This window comes from Nicotiana tabacum, chromosome 7 (assembly GCF_000715075.1).
Source record: "Nicotiana tabacum cultivar K326 chromosome 7, ASM71507v2, whole genome shotgun sequence".
In the NCBI taxonomy this organism is placed as follows: domain Eukaryota; kingdom Viridiplantae; phylum Streptophyta; class Magnoliopsida; order Solanales; family Solanaceae; genus Nicotiana; species Nicotiana tabacum.
Genome location: NC_134086.1, coordinates 108,123,730 through 108,146,552, shown reverse-complemented (window position 1 = coordinate 108,146,552; position 22,823 = coordinate 108,123,730). Strand labels below are relative to the sequence as shown.

The window sequence follows — 22,823 nt, the reverse complement described above, 5'->3', positions numbered from 1 at the left end:
AGAATCTGCTGCTGCGGCTTGCCACTCACATACAAATTTTGCCTTACACGCCACTCCATCAACTCTTTGCGTTTACATTATTTGATTAAACAATTCCATAAATGGTTACCGACGTTTATACTCCAGTTATGTCATTTTAATAAATTTTTGTATTACTTAGGTTAAAATTTCTCTTTTCTAAAAATGAGTCTATTATTTTTAGTTATGATTGATTACATGCCTTTATAATACACGATGACCGAACGACGCTATTTGTATAATATCACTAACGTACTAATTGATTTAACTTTTCATTCATCAATTTATTTGTGCATAGTACGATGAATGAAATAAATATAATGAAGATCTTATGTTTCAATCACTTGATCTAGACAATGACATTTTGTGCAAAATAATATAGTTACTTGTAATGTGGTCAAAACTAATCAATCTCACGTGATCTAGACTATGATATTTTGTGCAATTAATATACTTTTACTTGTTATGTTGTAATACTAATAACTCTCACGTTGCATTCTTTGTATCATCTCTACGAACTTGGACAAGTTTGAAATGTGCATGTACAGTTAGTTCTGTGTAACTGTGTAAGCATTGTCAATATGTTTTCTGCTGAGATGCATGAGAAAGCTGCAAATATTGGGTGGATTATGAGGTCAAATAACCCCCAAGGTTCAATGGCGGTTTAAGATACTGACAATGGCTCTTTTACTTAGATTCTTGATTGTATGGTCATTTTATGGGGTGAACGTGGGTAATTTTCAGAGAGATTTTGTTCTGTTGAAGGTGAATAGTTCAGGAAAGTTTAGTCCTACCTTTAAAGATTTCAGCTTTGCCAATATTTCTCTTAGACCCCATTCTGTAAATACTCATCAGAATCTGAACCAAGATTTTGCCCGAGAAACTTTACCTCCTAAAGTTGAACCTCAACAGATTATTTTGACTGAGAATCAAGGTAATGCCCCTGATTTCAGTCTTGAAATAGTGACAAATGTGTCACATAAGGAACCAGAATTGGTAGAGGTTTCAAGGCCGAGAGTTCATAGGTGGATTTCAGCTGAATTAGAGGCAAACTATTCATCAAATGTTCTTACTAGTTGGTTGGCTCCTGGAGGTGAGCCATGTAGGGAATCAAGAACTGTGGATGTAAAGATTCCAGCTTTGGATGGTCGCGAAAACGTTGAATTGTCAACAGGTGATATTCATGAGTTTGTTTTCCATGCATTGGATGATTCCGGTAAATCTCATTGTTTGGGTGGTGATTATTTTGAGACTGATCTTGCTGGTGAAACATGGAGGGAATGGTACTTACCAGTTTTCCCTGCAAGTCCATCCTAATTTTGCTGGGGATTACAATCTTACGGTTATTCTACTATTTCGACATTATGAAGGCTTGAAGTTTTCGCCTGAAAGATTTGCATATGACAAGGTTCTCCGTGTGATCCCAGTCAAGTTCTCCAAATCCTCTGTTGAATTACCTGAATATCTCAATGCAAGAAGTCAGATCTTGTTAGAGATGCGTGGTCTGGTCGATGGACTCGTCATGCTAAGAATAATAGCTGTCCAATTAGCAATGACGGGCGATACAGATGTCAAAAACCAAATTTCCCATGCCAAAAACCATGGTGTGATGGACCCTTTGTTGAAGTTTGGCAAATTCTTTGTCCCACATCGGTGGGCTTTTGAGTTTGGGGGGGATTTTCCCCCTATAAAAGAAGGCCTAATGTTTAGGATTTAAACACACCTCTTATTTGCCTTCTCATCTGTTTAAGGCATTTGTATCTTCTCTCTTTAGTATTATTTCACTTGTATTTTTGGAGTGAAATAAAATATTGGTTGTGTCCGAGGAGTAGGCAAAGTTGGTCGAACCTCGTAAATTCTGGTGTTCCTTTTATTATTGCTTTATTGTCTTATTTATTATTTGGTGGCTGTTATAATTTTTGGTATAGTAGTTGTGACTCATTCACACTATATACATTTGGCTTCCGCAACAATTGGTATCAGAGCCAAGATACTGTCAAAGTATGCTCTGTGGTTGCAGCATAGTCTGATCTTCCACATCAGAAAAGATTTATCTTGGTAACTGAGTCAAGGTTCTGTCTCAGTATGCTATGTGGTTGCAGCTTAGTCTGATCTTCTACATCAGAAAGGAAATAATCTTGATTTGTGTCGTCAGCTATTAAATAATATTTGTGTCAAATATGGGAGACAATAAACAAGAAGAATCTACATCAAGTGTCAACAATACGTCATCATTGGCATCTTCGCTTATGACAAGAATTGTGTCAAATGCGAAATTTGCGGTAGAAATTTTTGACGGGTCCGGGCATTTTGGGATGTGGCAAGGCGAGGTTCTAGATGTCCTTTTTCAACAAGGGCTAGATCTTGCCATTGAAGAAAAGAGACCAGATGTTATTGGAGAAGAAGATTGAAAAATTATCAACCGTGTTGCTTGCGGTACCATTTGATCCTTCCTTGCTAGAGAGCAGAAATATCCATACACAAAGGAAACTTCTGCAAGTAAATTATGGAAAGCACTGGAGGATAAATTTTTGAAGAAAAATAGTCAAAATAAATTGTACATGAAGAAGAGACTGTTTCACTTCACCTATGTTCCTAGTACCACGATGAATGGACATATCACCAGTTTCAATAAGTTGGTCACAGATTTGCAAAATATGGATACAACTTATGATGATGGTGACTTGGCCTTGATGTTGTTGGCGTCACTTCCTGATGAGTACGAGCACCTTGAAACTACTCTACTCCATGGAAATGACGAAGTTTCTCTCAGAGAAGTTTGTTCGGCTTTGTACAGCTATGAACAAAGAAAGCGAGAAAAATAGAAGGGCGGAGAAGGAGAAGCACTGTTTTTGAGGGGTCGTCCTCGAAATCAAACGAGGACAAAGAAGGGAAGATCCAAGTCAAGATCCAGACCAAGCAAAGATGAATGTGCCTTTTGTCGAGAAAAAGGGCACTAGAAGAAAGACTGTCCGAAATTGAAGAATAAGGCCAAACATAACAATGGAAAGGCCATTATGGATTCAAATGTAGCTGATTGTGATGATTCAGACTTCTCATTAGTTACAACAGAGTCATCAACATCATCAGACATATGGTTGATGGACTCGACTTGTAGCTATCATATGTGTCCCAACAGGGACTGGTTTGTGGAATTTCAAGAAGGAGAATATGGAGTCATCCACACAGCGGATAACAGCCCTCTTACCTCATATGGAATTGGTTCGATACGATTAAGGAACCATGATGGAATGATCAGAACATTAACAGATGTTCGATTTGTACCGGATTTGAAGAAGAATCTCATCTCTGTAGGAGCCCTAGAATCAAAAAGGTTCAAAATCATTGCAGAAAATGGAGTGATGAGAGTATGCTCCGGTACACTAGTGGTAATGAAGGCTAATCGGAAGAATAATAATATGTACCGCTATCGTGGCAGTACAGTTATTGGGACAGCGACAGTGACATCCAGTGACGACAAAGAGGCAGAAGCAACCAAGCTATGGCACATGCGCTTGGGATATGCTAGAGGAAAATCCTTGAAAACTCTATCAGATCAAGGATTGTTAAAAGGAGTAAAGGCTTACAACTTGGAGTTTTGTGAGCATTGTGTCAAAGGGAAACAGACAAGGGTTAAATTTGGTACAGCGATCCATAATACTAAAGGCATTTTGGATTATGTACACTCTGATGTTTGGGGTCCTTCCAAAACACCTTCATTGGGTGGGAAGCACTATTTTGTAACCTTTGTTGATGATTTTTCCCGAAGAGTGTGGGTGTATACAATGAAAAGCAAAGATGAAGTGTTGGGAATTTTTCTCAAATGGAAGACGATGGTGGAGAATCAAACAGGCAGGAGGATCAAGTGTATTCGCACAGACAATGGAGGTGAATACAAAAATGATCATTTCAATAAGGTCTGTGAAAATGATGGTATCATCCGACACTTCACTGTTAGACATACACCACAACAGAATGGAGTGGCAGAACGTATGAACCGGACCTTGCTGGAGAAGGTACGGTGTATGTTGTCCAATGCTGGCTTGGGCAAAGAATTTTGGGCTGAGGCAGTTACATATGCATGCCGCCTCATTAATCGCTTACCATCTGCTGTTGTTGATGGCAAGACACCATTTGAAAAATGGTATGGAAAGTCTGCTGTAGATTATAACTCTTTGCACGTGTTTGGCTCAACTGCATATTATCATGTGATAGAGTCAAAATTGGATCCAAGGGCAAAGAAGGCTATTTTTATGGGAATTACTTCTGGAGTCAAAGGATATCGCTTATGATGTCCTATGACAAAGAAAGTAATATTCAGTAGGGATGTTATCTTTGATGAATCTGCTATGGTAAATAAGGTAACAGAAGATACCAAACAAAATGAAGGTGCTTCTAAGCAGGTGGAGTTTGAGGGAAAATTTATTTTTCCTACACAAAAAGCAGAAGAGGAAACAAATGAAGATTACCCTCTGGAAGGAGATCCAGTAGAGGAGATTCCAACTCAGGAACCTCAACAACAACTTGAATCAATAGCAACCAGCAGGCCAAAAAGAACAATAATGAAACATGTTCGTCTCATAGAAACGGTTGCTTGTGCAACCTCAATTGTAGCTGATGATGTTCCTGCCACTTATAAAGACGCAGTCCAAAGTTCAGAAGAAGATAAGTGGAGGATTGCCATGAATGATGAAATACAGTCCCTTCATCAGAATCATACATGGAGATTGGCCAATCTCCCGAAGGGAAAGAAAGCAATTGGGTGCATATGGGTATTTGCAAAGAAGGAAGGATTTCCTAACCAAGTAGATGTTCGCTACAAAGCAAGATTGGTGGCCAAAGGATATGCTCAAAAAGAGGGAATTGATTACAATGAAGTGTTTTCTCCAGTTGTAAAACATTCTTCCATTAGAATTATGTTGGCTTTGGTAGCACAATTGGATTTGGAACTAGTTCAGATGGATGTAAAAACTGCATTTTTACATGGAAACTTGGAGGAGGAAATCTACATGACTCAGCCAGAAGGATTCAAAGTTGCTGGAAAAGAAAATATGGTGTGCAAACTTGAAAAATCGTTGTACGGATTGAAACAATCTTCTAGACAATGGTACAAGCGATTTGACGAGTTTATGTTGCGGCAAGGGTACAAGAGAAGCAAATACGATCATTGTGTGTATTTGCACAAGCTTAAAGATGGTTCCTTTGTATATCTTCTCCTATATGTTGATGATATGTTGATAGCTTCCAAGAGAATTCGGAAGAAATTGATAAGTTGAAGATTCAACTGAAGAAGGAGTTCGAGATGAAGGATTTGAGTGAGGCAAAGAAAATTCTTGGCATGGAGATAATAAGAGATAGACGTTCAAAGAAACTCTGTTTATCTCAGAAAGAATATTTGAAGAGAGTACTTCAACGTTTTGGCATAGATGACAAGACTAAGCCAGTTAGTACTCCACTTGCTTCCCATTTTAAGCTAAGTACTACTATGTCGCCAATGGATGAAGTTGAACGAGAGTATATGTCAAAGGTACCATACACAAATGTTGTTGGTAGCTTGATGTATGCAATGGTTTGCACAAGGCCTGACATTTCACAAGCTGTTGGAGTTATTAGCAGATATATGCACAATCTAGGAAAGGAGCATTGGCAAGCTGTGAAGTGGATTCTACGGTATATTCATAATACTGTAGATGTCGGGTTAGTTTTTGAGCAAGAAGACAATCAGTCTGTAGTTGGATATTGTGACTCAGATTTTGCGGGTGATCTGGACAAACGAATATCAACTACTGGTTATGTGTTTACTTTTGCAAAGGCACCAGTTAGTTGGAAGTCTACTTTGCAGTCAACAGTTGCTTTGTCTACAACTGAGGCAGAGTACATGGCTATTACAGAGGCTGTGAAGGAGGCAATTTGGCTTCAAGAATTGCTAAAGGAGCTTGGTGTTGAACAAAAAGGTATCACAATTTTTTGTGATAGTCAAAGTGTTATTCAATTAGCGAAGAACCAAGTTTATCATGCAAGGACGAAGCATATTGATGTTCGGTATCATTTCGTACGAGAAATCATAGAAGAAGGAGGAGTCACGGTGAAGAAAATTCATACTACGGAGAATCCTGCTGATATGCTGACAAAGGTGGTGACTGCGATCAAGTTTCAACATTGTTTGGATTTGATCAACACTGTTGAACACTGAAGATTGAAGATTTAGACACAATCAAAAATTTGAAATTTGTTATTGAGAGAAAATTGAAGATGTGGAATTTTGCCAAGGTGGAGATTTGTTGAAGTTTGGCAAATTCTTTGTCCACATCGGTGGGCTTTTGAGTTTGGGGGGATTTTCCCCCTATAAAAGAAGGTCTAATGTTTAGGATTTAAACACACCTCTCATTTGCCTTCTCATCTTTCTAAGGAATTTGTATCTTCTCTCTTTAGTATTATTTCACTTGTATTTTTGGAGTGGAATAAAATATTGGTTGTGTCCGAGGAGTAGGCAAAGTTGGCCGAACCTCGTAAATTCTGGTGTTCCTTTTATTATTGCTTTATTGTCTTATTTATTATTTGGTGCCTGTCATAATTTTTGGTATAGTAATTGTGACTCATTCACACTATATACATTTGGCTTCCGCAACACCCTTGGGGTTGTTGGAGAGCAATGGTTGTGTATATTCAACACATTGTTCATTCAAGATGTTCTCAAGTGAAGAAGCCTGGAACTGTTTGAAGGATCGCTGGATTTTCTGGTGGGGTGATTCGAATCACTGTGATACAGTGAGAAACATCCTTAATTTCATTTTAGATGTGAATGATATGAAGGATGTCGCAAGAAGAGTTGATATGAACATTAGCAACCTGAGGAATCCATCACAAACAGTTCGATTTACTAACATTTAAAACGGGCATCCTAACGAGACAGGCAAGTATCGAGGCTTGAATTCGTTGGCAGATGCTGATTATAGAGAACTTCTGAAAGGGTACTTTTCTGGAAATGTTGTTCCAGACACTATAATCATGAATTCGGGCTTACACGATGGAGTGTTTTGGTCTAGCCTTAGGCATTTCATTAAAGGCGCCGACTATGCTGCATCATTCTGGGCTGAGATATTTGATGGGATGAGGCAGAGAGGGTTGACACCACCAGAAGTCATATATAGGACCACAGTCACCACAGGCGGATACGCTAGAAGATTGGCATTCAATCCAAATAAAATGGAGGCCTTCAATGGGGTAGTCTTGGATAAGTTGAGGGCATACGGTTTAGTTGATCGCGTAATTGATGATTTTGACATGACTTATCCGTGGCACTATGACAATCGATGCAATGACGGGGTGCATTATGGCCGTGCTCCTGCCAAGCTGAAGTGGAGGGATGGCCAGATTGGACACCAGTACTTTGTGGACCTCATGCTTGGTCATGTACTGCTTAATGCATTATGTGGACGATAGAAGGTGGCTAGTGGTGATGGTAAACGGCGCATTGTCTCTGGTTTCAAGCGTTTGGATGGTGCATTTCAAGCTGGGCTGATAGATTTTTGCGAGAGGAAAAAGGGGTGAGAGTAGGGTGAAAGAAGTTTGGTGCTATTTTTGATCTGTCTATCTGTAGTTTACTGTCATTATGTTTTCTGAAACTACTTCCACGTTGTAGTCATATCCAGGTCTAGTGCCAATACTAAAGGTTGTATAGGGGAATATTAAAGAATAGTGTTGTATATTATACTATTCATTTTTGAGCTTCTTGTAGTCCCATTTGCTTGGACTATTGTAGATCTGAGAATTACTATTACCATTTATTTCATTTACAAGCCAACTTGCTACATTAGTTTTTTGCAAGTAGATCACATTTTATTAAGTCAAAAGCTAGACGAAAAATATCTTGTGTGAAATAACAAGAGAACCTTCTCTAAGAGTGACATTCACTTTGAGAAATAAATAAATCAAAATCCCAATTCTTTTATCCCCTGCTTCATTGAAACTTGATGATTTCGGTTTAACTAATCTTGGGATTTGTTATATCACACCACTATATTACTTTTATATCACATTTAATATGAAACAACGATCACGAGGTTAGCTAATTCGAGGATAAATCAACCAGATGACCATGATATCAATCTCCAAAATCTTCTTTCCAGAATGTCAATCTCCAAAATTATTCTCTCTAAAGCTCTTTCTCTCAAAAGTACTTTAAGATGGTCAAAGTTAAAATTTAAAATAAAAGTTTATTTCAAACTTATCCACCGTAAAAAAAAAAACTAACACAACACTTTTGCTTAAGCATTGACTGCATTGTATTTGTAATAGAAAATTCATTAAATATGTATAATATATAATTGTGAACCCAATAACTAAGATAAGTTATCAATCCCGTGATAAATTCAGAACCCATAAATTTCAAATCCTGATTCAGCCTCCGTTTGTACACCATATATTCCAGTTTTAATCCTACAAACAAACATCTACCATAAAAAGTATATCCATTAAATAATAATAATAATAATAATAATAATAATAATAATCATTATTTAATCCTCGTAGTATAATCCCACATCATAATCCCAGTAAAACTTATTTGCAAACCAAACGATCCCTTAAATTTTTAATATAAGAACATATACAAATTTTTCTTTTTCTTTTACACCGAGAAACTATCCAAGCTAGAAACTAGACAAACAAATGTAGCAAACTAACAAATCAAAAGTACATGTCAAATATTTCTTTCCGGAATAAATATACATGACAGCACAACCTTGTACAATAAAAATGTTCAGATCCAAGAATCCACAAAATTACTCCAATAAAAGAAAGATAAATTTTCAATTCCCATTACTAATTTCCAATCTTGCGAAGAATCAATTCCAAAATTCATGACAAAAGAATGGAAAGAAATGATATGCTCTTCTAGCCTACCATTCGCTAGCTAAAGACAAATAATATTGTACTTTCCTCAATCTGCAGTGTACATGTAACTGATAGGATACATAGAAATAAAGAATGTAAAGGCAAAATAATTCATTCAAGTTGCAGGATCAACCCGTTTAGTTCCATGGATCATCCCACCCGCTCGGACCTTCTCGCTTGACGAAGCTCATTATGGCTTCAACAGCTTCAGCAACTCTGTTAGATAGAGAATGGTTCCCATGTTCAATTTCAACTTTTTCAGCACCACCCATTGCTCTACACAATCTGCACCAAGTTACAAAATGCGTTGACAAGAACTATGGTCCAGTAATCATGAGGATAAATGTATGAGAAAACACATAAAAAAGCATTACTGCACTGAGATCATCACAAACTGTATAAGGTTTTGTGCTTGCCTATCAACCAACGCTTTCTTGTCAACATAATCTGGAACGTACTCGTCACCCATGGAAAATATAACCTGCAGAGAATAGGTGAGAATCAGAACCTGCCATTTTGTCCTTGTAAGCAGATTGAAATTTCTAGGTCTAAGTGGAAAATGTCAAGAGGGACATTTTATCCAGGAAATTCACCATGAAATTCACCATGTCTGTTTCTTTCTTTTGCCATGTAACACTTAAAAAAGTAACATAAATTGCTCGGACCTAAACTAAAGTTTTTCTACATAGTAAACTAAAAGGAAAATTAGCTTTCGAGAATTGAAGGGACTTTGGTCTCAACCTGACAAGGAGTGTTAGACATGTGCCCCCGTCTTTGCTTCAGCTGGTCATCACTAAAGTCATAACTGAACAAGTCGTCCTCGCCATTGTATGTGCAAAGTGAGTGATCTGTCAAAAATATCATTATTAGGAAGGCAACCATGTGTAGAAAAGAGTAAGCAAAGACTTGAGATTCCAAACAGGAAATCCAACTTCTTGTTCAGACCTCTATCATATCTATGATGGCCTTCTTTTCTGGTATCGTATATGCCAGAGAATCCACTTATGCCTCAGTGGAAGAACTCCGCTAAAAGTTTCTGAAGGACCTCTTCATTGTGAGGCATTTTCCACGTCATCCTCAATATCTTGCCTTATTATAAAATTCCAGTTGAACGAATAGCAGGAAAAGGTGTCTTATTGCAATTAATTCACGGTTTTTATTTGATAATTATTGTCCATTATCATAACTTCGTAATTGTAATAAACTAACTTGGAGCATGCTTTTTAATGCATATAGAAGACCTCCTTTTTTCTTTTTTTCGTTTCCACTATGCTGTAACTATGCTTTTCCTGAGCCTAAGGTCTATCGGAAATCGCCTCTCTACCTCCACAAGGTAGGGATAAGGTCTGCGTACATACTACCTTCCGCAGACCCCACTCGTGAGATTACACTGGGTTTTTTGTTGTTGTTGTAGTTGACCTCCTTTAAATTAAGATTCAGTAGAAACCATGATCATGAAGTGGTAGAGTGCAGTATATGGGAAAGTAACTGGACTACATCATCGTCCTTACCTAAAGGCAGCAATTGGGGCATCTGGATTCACTACTAGAAATCCGGAAAAAAGCGACCAAAATTTAGCGACCAAAATTGGTCTGTGGGAAAAAGCGACCAAAGTTGGTCGCTACTTGGTTGCTATATTAGTCAAAATGTTGACTGGACTGGTCAGACTTTCTTGATCAAACATTTACTGAGATTAGTGACCAATGTTGGTCGCTAAAGTGGGACCCACCTACAAAATTTTAATAATTATATTATTATTTTAAAAAAATTATAAAATATAAATATATATAATATAAAAATGGCGACCAACGTTGGTCGCTACTTAAAGGGTAGGCAGATACCGACCAACTTTGGTCGCTTAAATGGGGCCCAGTTATACAATTTTAATAATTATATTATTAATTTAAATATTATATGAAATATAATTAAATCTGATTTAAATATAGCGACCAACTTTGGTCGCTAAACTAAATTCTTGAATAAATAGCGACCAAAGTTGGTCTCTATTCAGGTCAACAATGGTCAAAATTAAAAATCACTTTTGTATTTACTATCTAAATAATATAAATATAAGCCGTTAATACTTTTGTAATACAAGGGATGAATAGTACTATGAATCGTGCGTGTCTCTCTCTCTCTCTCTCTCTCTCTCTCTATATATATATATATATATAAAATATATACTTACGCTATATTATGCACTGAGTATAAGTCTATTAGGTAATATTATATCGAATATAGCTTACATATATAATATATATACTTACGCTATACTATGCACTAAGTATAAGTGTATTAGGTAATACTGTATCGAATATAGCTTATATATATATATATATATATATATATATACTTACGCTATACTATGCACTGCGTATAAGTGTATTAGGTAATACTGTATCGAATATAGCTTATATATATATATATATTTATATATATATAATATATATACTTACCCTATACTATGCACTGAGTATAAGTGTATTAAGTAGTACTGTATCGAATATAGCTTATATATATATATATATATACTTACGCTATACTATGCACTAAGTATAAGTGTATTAGGTAGTATTATATCGAATATAGCTTATATATATAATATATATATACTTACGCTATACTATGCATTGAGTATAAGTGTATTAGGTCATACTGTATCGAATATAGCTTATATATATATATATATATATATATATATATATATATATACGCTATACTATGCACTGCGTATAAGTGTATTAGGTCATACTGTATCGAATATAGCTTATATATATAATATATATAATATATATATACTTACACTATACTATGCACTAAGTATAAGTGTATTAGGTAATACTGTATCGAATATAGCTTATATATATACTATATATACTTACGCTATACTATGCACTAAGTATAAGTGTATTAGGTAGTATTATATCGAATATAACTTATATATATATAATATATATACTTACGCTATACTATGCACTGAGTATAAGTGTATTAGGTCATACTGTATAGAATATAGCTTATATATATATATATATATATAATATATATACTTACGTTATACTATGCACTAAGTATAAGTGTATTAGGTAATACTGTATCGAATATAGCTTATGTATATAATATATATATATATATACTTACGTTATACTATGCACTAAGTATAAGTGTATTAGGTAGTATTATATCGAATATAGCTTATATATATATAGCTTAAATTGAATTAAAATCCTAAATTTATACTATATATATATAATTTTAAATTGAATTAAGAGTAATATAATTTTTTTAGAAATAGCGACCAACTTTGGTCGCTATTTCTAAAAATTCAAAACTGATTTACCTACCAAAATAGCGACCAACTGTGGTCGCTATTTTTAATTCCAGAGTGTCAAAACCGGGATCCCCTCCCATTCTTTCTAAAAATTTCCCAAAATCTCTCTTTTCTCTCTCACACTCAACCCCCCCTTCCAACTCCCAGCACCAGATGCCCCACCCACGCCACCAACGACCACCGCCCAGCTGCCGTCGCCCCGTCGCGTCGCCTCTACCGCTGTTGCGTCTCTCTCCTTCTCCACCTCCTAAAAATTCTAGGTTATAATTACAATTTATATCTTTTGTGTAAGCTTATAATGTTTTGTTTATTAGCTATAAATTAGTTTCAAATGACTAGTATTTCAATTGATTATTTAACATTGTATTTTATAGAAACCTAGGGTTTAGGTTGTATTTATCATTATTTAACATTTTATAAAAATCTAGGGTTTATAGAAATCTAGGATATAAATTGAAACTTTTAGGATATGAGTTGAATTTTTAGGATATGAATTGAAACTTTTAGGATATGAGTTGAATTTTTGGGATATAAATAGAAATTTTAGGATATGAGTTGAACTTTTGTGGATATGAATTGAACCTTTAGGATATAAATTGAACTTTTAGTTTATGTTTAAACTCGTAGGATAAGAATTGATGAACTTTTAGTTTTTAGGTTTTGTTCTTGTGAATTGAACTTGTACGATATAAATTGAAGCTTTTATGCATGACTTGAACTTTTTACGATATGAGTTGAAACTTTTAGGATATGAGTTGAACTTTTAGTAAATAAATTGAACCTTTAGGATATGACTTGAAGTTTTAGTTTATGTTTAAACTCGAAAGATATGAATATAACTTTTAGTTTTTAGGTTTTGTTCTTGTGAATTGAACTTGTAGGATATAAATTGAAGCTTTTAGGATATGAGTTAAATTTTTAGGATATGAATTGAAACTTTTAGGATATGAGTTGAACCTTTAGCATATGTATTGAACCTTTAGGATATGACTTGAACTTTTAGTTTATGTTTAAACTCGTTGGATATGAATATAACTTTTAGTTTTTAGGTTTTGTTCTTGTGAATTGAACTTGTAGGATATAAATTGAAACTTTTAGGATATGAGTTGAATTTTTAGGATATAAATAGAAATTTTAGGATATGAGTTGAACTTTTGTGGATATGAATTGAACCTTTAGGATATAAATTGAACTTTTAGTTTATATTTAAACTCGTAGGATAAGAATTGATGAACTTTTAGTTTTTAGGTTTTGTTCTTGTGAATTGAACTTGTACGATATAAATTGAAGCTTTTATGTATGACTTGAACTTTTTAGGATATGAATTGAAACTTTTAGGATATAAGTTGAACTTTTGGGAAATAAATTGAACCTTTAGGATATGTATTGAACCTTTAGGATATGTATTGAACCTTTAGGATATGACTTGAACTTTTAGTTTATGTTTAAACTCGTAGGATATGAATATAACTTTTAGTTTTTTGGTTTTGTTCTTGTGAATTGAATTTTTAGGATATTATTGAAATTTTTAGGATATGAGTTGAATTTTTAGGATATAAATAGAAATTTTAGGATATGACTTGAACTTTTGTGGATATAAATTGAACCTTTAGGATATAAATTGAACTTTGAGTATATGTTTAAACTCGTAGGATAAGAATTGATGAACTTTTAGTTTTTAGGTTTTGTTCTTGTGAATTGAACTTGTACGATATAAATTGAAGCTTTTATGTATGACTTGAACTTTTTACGATATGAGTTAAAACTTTTAGGATATGAGTTGAACTTTTAGAAATAAATTGAACCTTTAGGATATGTATTGAACCTTTAGGATATGACTTGAAGTTTTAGTTTATGCTTAAACTCGTAAGATATGAATATAACTTTTAGTTTTTAGGTTTTGTTCTTGTGAATTGAACTTGTAGGATATAAATTGAAGATTTTATGTATGACTTGAACTTTTTAGGATATGAATTGAAACTTTTAGGATATGAGTTGAACTTTTAGGAAATAAATTGAACCTTTAGCATATGTATTGAACCTTTAGGATATGACTTGAACTTTTAGTTTATGTTTAAACTCGTAGGATATGAATATAACTTTTAGTTTTTAGGTTTTGTTCTTGTGAATTGAATTTTTAGGATATGAATTGAAACTTTTAGAATATGAGTTGAATTTTTAGGATATAAATAGAAATTTTAGGATATGACTTGAACTTTTGTGGATATGAATTAAACCTTTAGGATATAAATTGAACTTTTAGTTTATGTTTAAACTCGTAGGATAAGAATTGATGAACTTTTAGTTTTTAGGTTTTGTTCTTGTAAATTGAACTTGTACGATATAAATTGAAGCTTTTATGTATGACTTGAACTTTTTACGATACGAGTTGAAACTTTTAGGATATGAGTTGAACTTTTAGGAAATAAATTGAACCTTTAGGATATGACTTGAAGTTTTAGTTTATGTTTAAACTCGTAAGATATGAATATAACTTTTAGTTTTTAGGTTTTGTTCTTGTGAATTGAACTTGTAGGATATAAATTGAAGCTTTTATGTATGACTTGAACTTTTTAGGATATGAATTAAAACTTTTAGGATATGAGTTGAACTTTTAGGAAATAAATTGAACCTTTAGCATATGTATTGAACCTTTAGGATATGACTTGAAGTTTTAGTTTATGTTTAAACTCGTAGGATATGAATATAACTTTTAGTTTTTAGGTTTTGTTCTTGTGAATTGAACTTGTAGGATATAAATTGAAACTTTTAGGATATGAGTTGAATTTTTAGGATATAAATAGAATTTTTAGGATATGACTTGAACTTTTGTGGATATGAATTAAACCTTTAGGATATAAATTGAACTTTTAGTTTATGTTTAAACTCGTAGGATAAGAATTGATGAACTTTTAGTTTTTAGGTTTTGTTCTTGTGAATTGAACTTGTACGATATAAATTGAAATTTTACGATATGACTTGAACTTTTTACGATATGAGTTGAACCTTTAGGATATGACTTGAACTTTTGTGGATATGAATTGAAGGTTTAGGATATGAATTGAACTTTTAGTTTATGTTTTGGAATTTAGATTGCCGGAGGATTATTAGAAGAGGTTGATGACGTTATTAGACATGCAATAGAACTTCCACCAAGAAAATAACTAAGACACAGTACCTGGCAAAGTGTGCCTTTAATTGTTCTTCTCATTAGCGACAATGATGATGAGAAGACAATGACATGTGTTTCAAATAGTGATGGTGTAGGTAGGAATTTAGTATTTTCTAAGTAGATAAAAGAAGAGCTTATAGAGTAATTCTGTACTTCATTTTCCATGAGGAAAAGAAGTTTAATTGAGAGTGACAAGGTTGATGAAGACGGAATGTGTTCCGTTGGTCATGGCAGTTCCCATAGAATGGGGATCATAAGACTCTATGATGACAGAGATTATAGGAAGTTTTGTTCTAAATTTTCTTTCAAGTCTGATCCGTACAAGCTTAATGTGATATTGGTGATATTTCTTCGGATTCAGACAATGATTTGACCGACAAAAGTATGGAAATGCTCTTAAAAAGAATTAAAGGTAAAAACTTTTCAGCATCCTTCTCTACCAAGAAAAACATTTTACCTTTAATTCTTTTTAAGAGCATTTCCATACTTTTGTCGGTCAAATCATTGTCTGAATCCGAAAAAATATCACCAATATCATATTAAGCTTGTACGGATCAGACTTGGAAGAAAGTTTAGAACAAAACTTCCTATAATCTTTGTCATCATAGAGTCTTATGATCCCCGCTTTATGGGAACTGCCATGACCAACGGAAAACATTCCGTCTTCATCAACGTTGTCACTATCAATCAAACTTCTTTTCCTCTTGGAAAGTGAAATAGAGAATTCCTCTATAACCTCTTTTATCTACTTAGGAAATGTTAAATCCTACCTATACCATCACTATTTTGAAACACATGTCGTTGCCTTCTCATTATCATTGTAGCTATAGATATCAACAATTGATCAAAGACACACCCTGTCAGGTACTGTATCCAAGTTCATCCCGAGTAATAGTACCACGAGGATAATCACCAAAGCCACCAGACAGCTTTATGATGCCAATGAAGCAAGATGAGCTATTCAATGAAACTCGTATTGTAAAGAAGAAGAAAGAGACTGATTCAGAAAGGAGGGTCGAGCCTCGACTATATACATGTAAGTTTTTTACTTTTCATTAAGTATTTTGATTTACTTTTATATAAATTTTGAAATACTAATTCAATATATATAATTTTTCATATAGGTTCGCTTCACATGCAGCTGACGTGGGGGAATTCATACGCAGTCAACCACCTAATGAATCGGGCGAGGCAATCCAACTTTCGGACGAGGATGCTGAAAGAACACTCCTTGAGTACTTTATATACTTTGAACTAGACAAAAAAATTTAGTCCTATTGTGTTAGTTCTTTTTAGTTCGAATGGGATTGTAATAAGCGTTAACTTAGTTTTGTTAGCTTAATGTGTTAGTTCTATTGATTGTTGCTTTTAATTGTTGTTGTTGTTGTTGCTGGCATAAAATGCCTGTTTAGGATGTTTGGTAAGCTGACAGGTGGTGTAGCTGCCAAAACAGGCAGTTTCTGCCAAAAATATACCAAGAAAAGCGACCAACTTTGGTCTCTATTTGGTCGCATTTCACTATAAAAAAAATAATTTTCTGGGCAATAGCGACCAACCTTGGTCGCTACCTGCCCAGATTTCTATTAAAAAAAATACAATTTCTGGAAATATAGTGACCAATGTTGGTCGCTTATCTTTAAAAAAAAAATTAAATTCTTGAATTTAGCTACCAACTTTGGTCTCTATTGTCTAGATTTTAAAATATAATATTTGGATTAGAGACCAAAGTTGGTCGCTTTCTAATGATTAATGATAAATTAAAAACAACGTATTTCATATGTAGAGACCAACTTTGGTCGCCAAATTTATATTATTAAATTAATATAGCGGCCAAAGTTGGTCATTAAAGTCAAAATCAGAATATTTAGTCCTTTTACCTTAGAGACCAAAGTTGGTCGCTAATTAGCGACCAACTTTGGTCCCTAAACTAAAGGGACCAGCAATATTGCGACCAGGCATGTTTGGTCGCTTTTTGGTCGCTTTTAGGCCTATAAGCGACCAACTTTGGTCGTTTTTTGTGGTCTCTTTTTACCGGATTTCTAGTAGTGATTTGCCTACCTTGGCATTAACTCTGATTCACGACCTTCACTTATCATGTTTGAGGCCAAGTCAATCATAGAAGCAGTATCAGGAAGAGTGGCTTTGTATTCTCGATCGCTAACTGGAGCCTGAAAAGCCAAAAGAACATTATGGTTGATGCTGAAAGCAGCACATCACCCAGATTACATAAAGTTCGCTGCATAAAGTGGCTATGAGAACACAGATACTATTCCAAACGCTGTCTCCATATTCACCACGCTTAAGACCGATCCCTCAAGATAAGATTACACTGCCAGCTTGATTCCCTCTCAGAAGAAAAGCACCTGAACTCTCATAATTGAATTTCTGTAAACGCCAGTCACTGACCGCAACAATTATATTTTCCTCCTTCCCATCTCACCATTATTTTCATCAACCCCCCCCCCCCCCCCCACCCCCACCCACACACACAGCAACTGCAAAACTCAAACAGCATATGACTTTGAAGACTGCCTTAGCTCCATTCGAACTAAATGTAGGTCATTTACCAGTAACTGCAAGAGTCACATATCAGGTATGAAGTAATAAAGATAGCAAGAGGCAAAATCTTGTCCATTTTACAAATTTCTCCTCACTAAAGAAAGACAGAGATTTGGATAAACCATTAGAGCTCAAAGGAACATATCCATTGCATGTGCTATCATGAGCATTGAGGTACAGTAAGCTAGCACATTCAGCTAAAATGGTAGGAAGCATGTACTGAATTTATTTGTACCAAAAGAGGCAACTTAAACTACAATTTTTAAGCAGGTATTACCTGCAATATGGCTGCACGTATACTGCTCTGGAGCATGCAGCATTTGTGCGCATGTAATACACAATATCCTGTATACAAATAGAGAAAATCAGCTTCCTCTATCCTCATGTTTCGTGCATAATGATATTACATGCTTTTTGGGGTAGCATCAAATGTTCGATTCGTCGATTCAAAGAAACAAATACCTACCTGACAGCCAGTGCTGTGCCCGAGTAGTACCACCCCTTCAGAATCTTCCTTGTTTATCAAGTAACTTATCAACTGATCAAGCTACGTTGCGTCCTTTAGAAGTTCACTGAGGTAGAAGGAAGTTAAGCTCACAAACACAAGCAAAAAGAGGAATAGCTCAAACAAGCAGATCCAAAGGTTTATGCACCCAAAACAGGAAACATTATTGAGTGTGGTAAATATATAAACGCAATATTTTGAATGCACAGGTGTTAGGACGTCAAACATAGACATAATAACATGCTTTTTTGAAAACCAAATGAAGACTAAAACAGGAAAATAATCATTAATACAAAAGCAGATCTGGGACGTGACAATTTCACAAGATGAGGCTTGACATTTGAGTAAAATATATTGGGGAATGCAAGGTTTAACGTTTTATAAGTATATATATGACACCATAAATTGGTACAAAATCATTATTTTTTATAATGATGGTGTCCGGGTCAGCTTGTACACCTCGACTATTCCACTGGGTGCCTGCTACCTCCCACCAGCACAGGTACCAGGTAACTCTGCTTACCAAGGTTTAGGCAGATAGAAAGAAATCACCTAGTGATTTTTGCCTCCGATGGGATTTGAACCTGAAACCTCGTGGTTCTCTTCCCACTTCATTGACCAATAAGCCACACCCTTGGGTGCTAGGTATAGAATCATATGTAAGCCTTGTGCTGTTGTAGATCATTCCTCTTTCTTTCCTTTTTTTTTTTTTTTTTGTGGTGGGGAATGGGATAGAGGTTTGTTCTCATACCATTTATCCCAACTTCGTGTTCCCCCTCTTCAAAGAGGGGCTAATTTATAGTTTATGATCTATTGTTCAAAAAATTGCCATTGACCAACATGCTGAATTTAATCATTTGAAGGAGAATAACATCTTTTGGTCAAGTTCCATGCACTTCTGAATGAGAGTATATAGAAGAACTGGCAGCAACCTTTCCAGTTATATGACTAGTATAGGAAAGTGAGGGTGATAGCCATGTTCAAGCACTAATTTAGATGAAGATGGAGCTGTATGGGGGTTCAAAACAATGTTCCTCAAACCTTAACAACTACAAACACCATTCCAACATTTTCAATTCATTAAAAACTTCTGAAGGTAAAGATCCCAAAGCAACTGCCTTAAAATCATGTGAAGCAAATCTTAGCTTAAGTTCCATGTCCGAGAGATCTAGGAGTTATTATGTGATCTATTCCTTTTTCTCAACACAATTCCTCTTTGATTTCCAGGCTTGCAAACAGAGTAAATTGTCTCTAGTCCAGCTCCTTTTATATCCTTCTGACCTTAAAACTATGTCAAGCCCTTACCCATCATAAATCCTTTATGATTAAGGAACTTCTAACAAGTTTCGGTATCAAACCTTCTGAAAAACAAACCACGAGCAAATTTGCACTGAATTATGATGTCTTCCGGCTGTCCAAGACATCCTTGAAATTGACAACTTAAGCTTTTCCGGAACAGGATTGCAAAATTTAAGCTTTTCCTTCTTTAAAAGTCTTTATTGTTTTCAGGAGAAGGCATATATAAGAACATGTTTCTATGGACCTGCGTGAATGCATGATACTTTGTTCATCGGACTGCCCTTTATTTTTCTTCTTTCTATGGACTAAATGAGTTGAGAGAGATTGTAACTTTTACCTTTCACAGTACATGATCAATGATGGAATAACCTAATAAGCATGTCAAGATCTCGAACAAAATATATTGACATGGAAATATTGACTACAATACACCCTCTCTTGCTGATACCTCAGATCTAGTACAAGAATCTACATATCAATGAGAACAGTTTGAATATACATGGAAAGAGGAGGAAGAGATTTTTACTTGTCTCAAGCTTGACGTTCCATATCCACTATAAGATGATGAAAGTAGAAACTGAACCAATGAGCATTTTTCTTTATCCAAAGCAATAGCCAGAGGCTCTAAGTAACTGCAATAACGGAGATCATCAAGTTTAATAACCACAAAAGACAAAAGAAGTAGGAAGGGCTATCAAGAGTATATTTGATGATTTTGCTGCTTGACGTGGGAGAGCTTTGTGGATTTAACGTCATTAACTTTCATTCTCTTTATTTTTGGTTCCTTTATCTTCTTTTTTGTGTGTGCGTTCAGCCTTGTAGAAAGGACTCCAACTCTTGTTCGAACCAATATAAGCATACAGATAAAATAATGTGTTATGTGTATTGCAGAAGAACAGTCACTATTAACTATAACTCAGACTAACCCCCCCCCCCATCCCCACCCCCCCAAAAAAAAGAAGACAATGGCAGAACCACATTAAAAGGAAAAGTCAAAAAGACCAGGGGCAAGTAGCAGCAGATTTAAATACAGTTTTGGGGAATAGGTTGCAGAAAAAGATATTTCAAGGTAATTTTCTTTAAATTTAAAATGTTATCACTGAGGACCTTAGTCCAATATTTTCGTGATTATGGAAAATGCAAAATCTTCGATAAGTCATTTGAATTGAGCCAAGTCAAATAAGGAACAGTTCGAAAAGAAAATCATTTTTTCTTTCTTTGATAAGCCAGTTTGAAAAGAAAGACCTTATCTTCAATATATTTTGAACACCCTTAATCCAGACCATGAACAAAAAAGTGAAAAAAGAAAACAAAAACATGGAGAAGGGAATGAGAAAAGAGGAAGAGAGGGCAGATGGGTGAGAGGGAAGTTTAAACCAATGTATTAAGATACATACTCAGTAGCTAAAAATCCATCCGTTAGTCCACCTATGAAAATGGCCTGTTGTTTATAATCACCCGTTTTAAAAGCAACCTGCAAGAAACTGAAGGCATCACGTTAGAGAATTGAGTACATAAGAGTAAATGGCATTGGAAGTCCTTGAAGTTTTTGATTCTATAATTACTTCCTTAAATTGAAACTTTTTCCATCTGTTCCCTACACATTGTCTTTTAGCAAGCTGCCAAGCTTTAGGGGAGAAGGGGAATGAGCAGAATGTTTCTCCACTGTGCATTCTTCAATTTGACAGGCAATAGAAGGACAGAGACCTCTAACTTATTGAGAAAAAGGATTGGAGGAGAAAAATAGCAACGCAAGGCAGTTTGGTTCTGTATTGTGTGTTTGATCATTTTAGCTTTAATTCTTGATTGGTCATACTCTTCCCTCGAGTTATGATCTGTGTCCCCATATAAAAAACATGTTCCAGTCAAGATAATGTTTGATGGAAATAGCATTCCACTGGCTAGAAGGACCAGTTATGAGCACAAATAAATGTTGAAGGATTAACGTGAGCAAATCCAGACTGCTTTAGAGAGAGTGTTTGAAAAAGTGAGCGACGCTAGGCGACGCCACATCGCTTTTCTGACCCGGAAGCGAATGGATTTACAAAAGCGAGCGCGTTTATACTTGAATCGAGAAGCAAAGAAAAAAAAGTGAGCACTTCATTTAAATGGGTCAATTTAAAAAAAGGATTGGGTCTTTTTTTTTAATTATACAAAACATAGACCCCAACCCAAAGCGAAGACATTTCTTCTTCTTCTTCCATCGAGCAGACTGCTGCTAGGGTTCGCCGCTCCAGCCTCCAGGTAATTTTTCTTCCTTCTTTATTTTTCTCTTCTTTCTTCCCGTCGAGGCGTTCAACCTTTGTTTATTAATTTTTGTGTGTATCTCAATTTATAAACTTAATTATTATATTTTGAAATGTTGCTTCTTTGATGATTTCAGTATATTAAATTTAATTTATTTTTTTATTTTTATTTTATTTTTTTGCATTTGAAATGTTACTGATTTCAGTTATTAAATTTAATATAATTAAGGTGTTGCTGATTTCAGCTATAATATATATGTTATATTTTCAATTTATATCTTTATATTTGATTTTTTATATCTTAATAGGGATTAAAAATGTCTCAAAGTTCGAAAGAGAAAGATTCGGCTTGACAATATGGCGATAAAGTTAATGAGAAGAATAACAAATGTAATATACAAGCTTTGTAACAAGATTATCACGGAAAAAATTTATCGCTTTAAATTCCATCTTATTGGCGGCGATAGAAACGTCACAAGTTGTCGAAAATGCTCGCCGAAGGTGAGGGAGGAAATAAAGAATTTTGATAAGAAGAAGGAGCTAAAACATCGAATGAGTCATCAACCATTTATGACCAATCTTGATGATGATATGGAAGAAGGTGAAGCCGCTAATTGGTCACTACCAAGTTCCAACAAAACGGGGAAGAGATGCAATCTTTGAAAGCCATGGATCGACGAGTACGAGTAGGACTAAAGGTCTTATAGATTGTTATTTTCCAAAGAAGACAGAAGCAAAGAGCGGTGGAAAAGATTTGCAAAAATTTGCGAAGGACATTTTAAGGGATCGTGCACTTAA

The 22,823-nt window shown here is 34.9% G+C and overlaps 2 pseudogenes; one reads left to right on the top strand and one right to left on the bottom strand.

The window, feature by feature from the left end:
* Positions 1 to 546: 546 nt before the first annotated feature.
* Positions 547 to 7,476, top strand: LOC107760615 (uncharacterized; annotated as a pseudogene).
* A 1,341-nt stretch (positions 7,477 to 8,817) lies between these two features.
* LOC107829146 (UPF0613 protein PB24D3.06c-like) lies at positions 8,818 to 21,452 on the bottom strand (annotated as a pseudogene).
* Between the last annotated feature and the right edge of the window lie 1,371 nt (positions 21,453 to 22,823).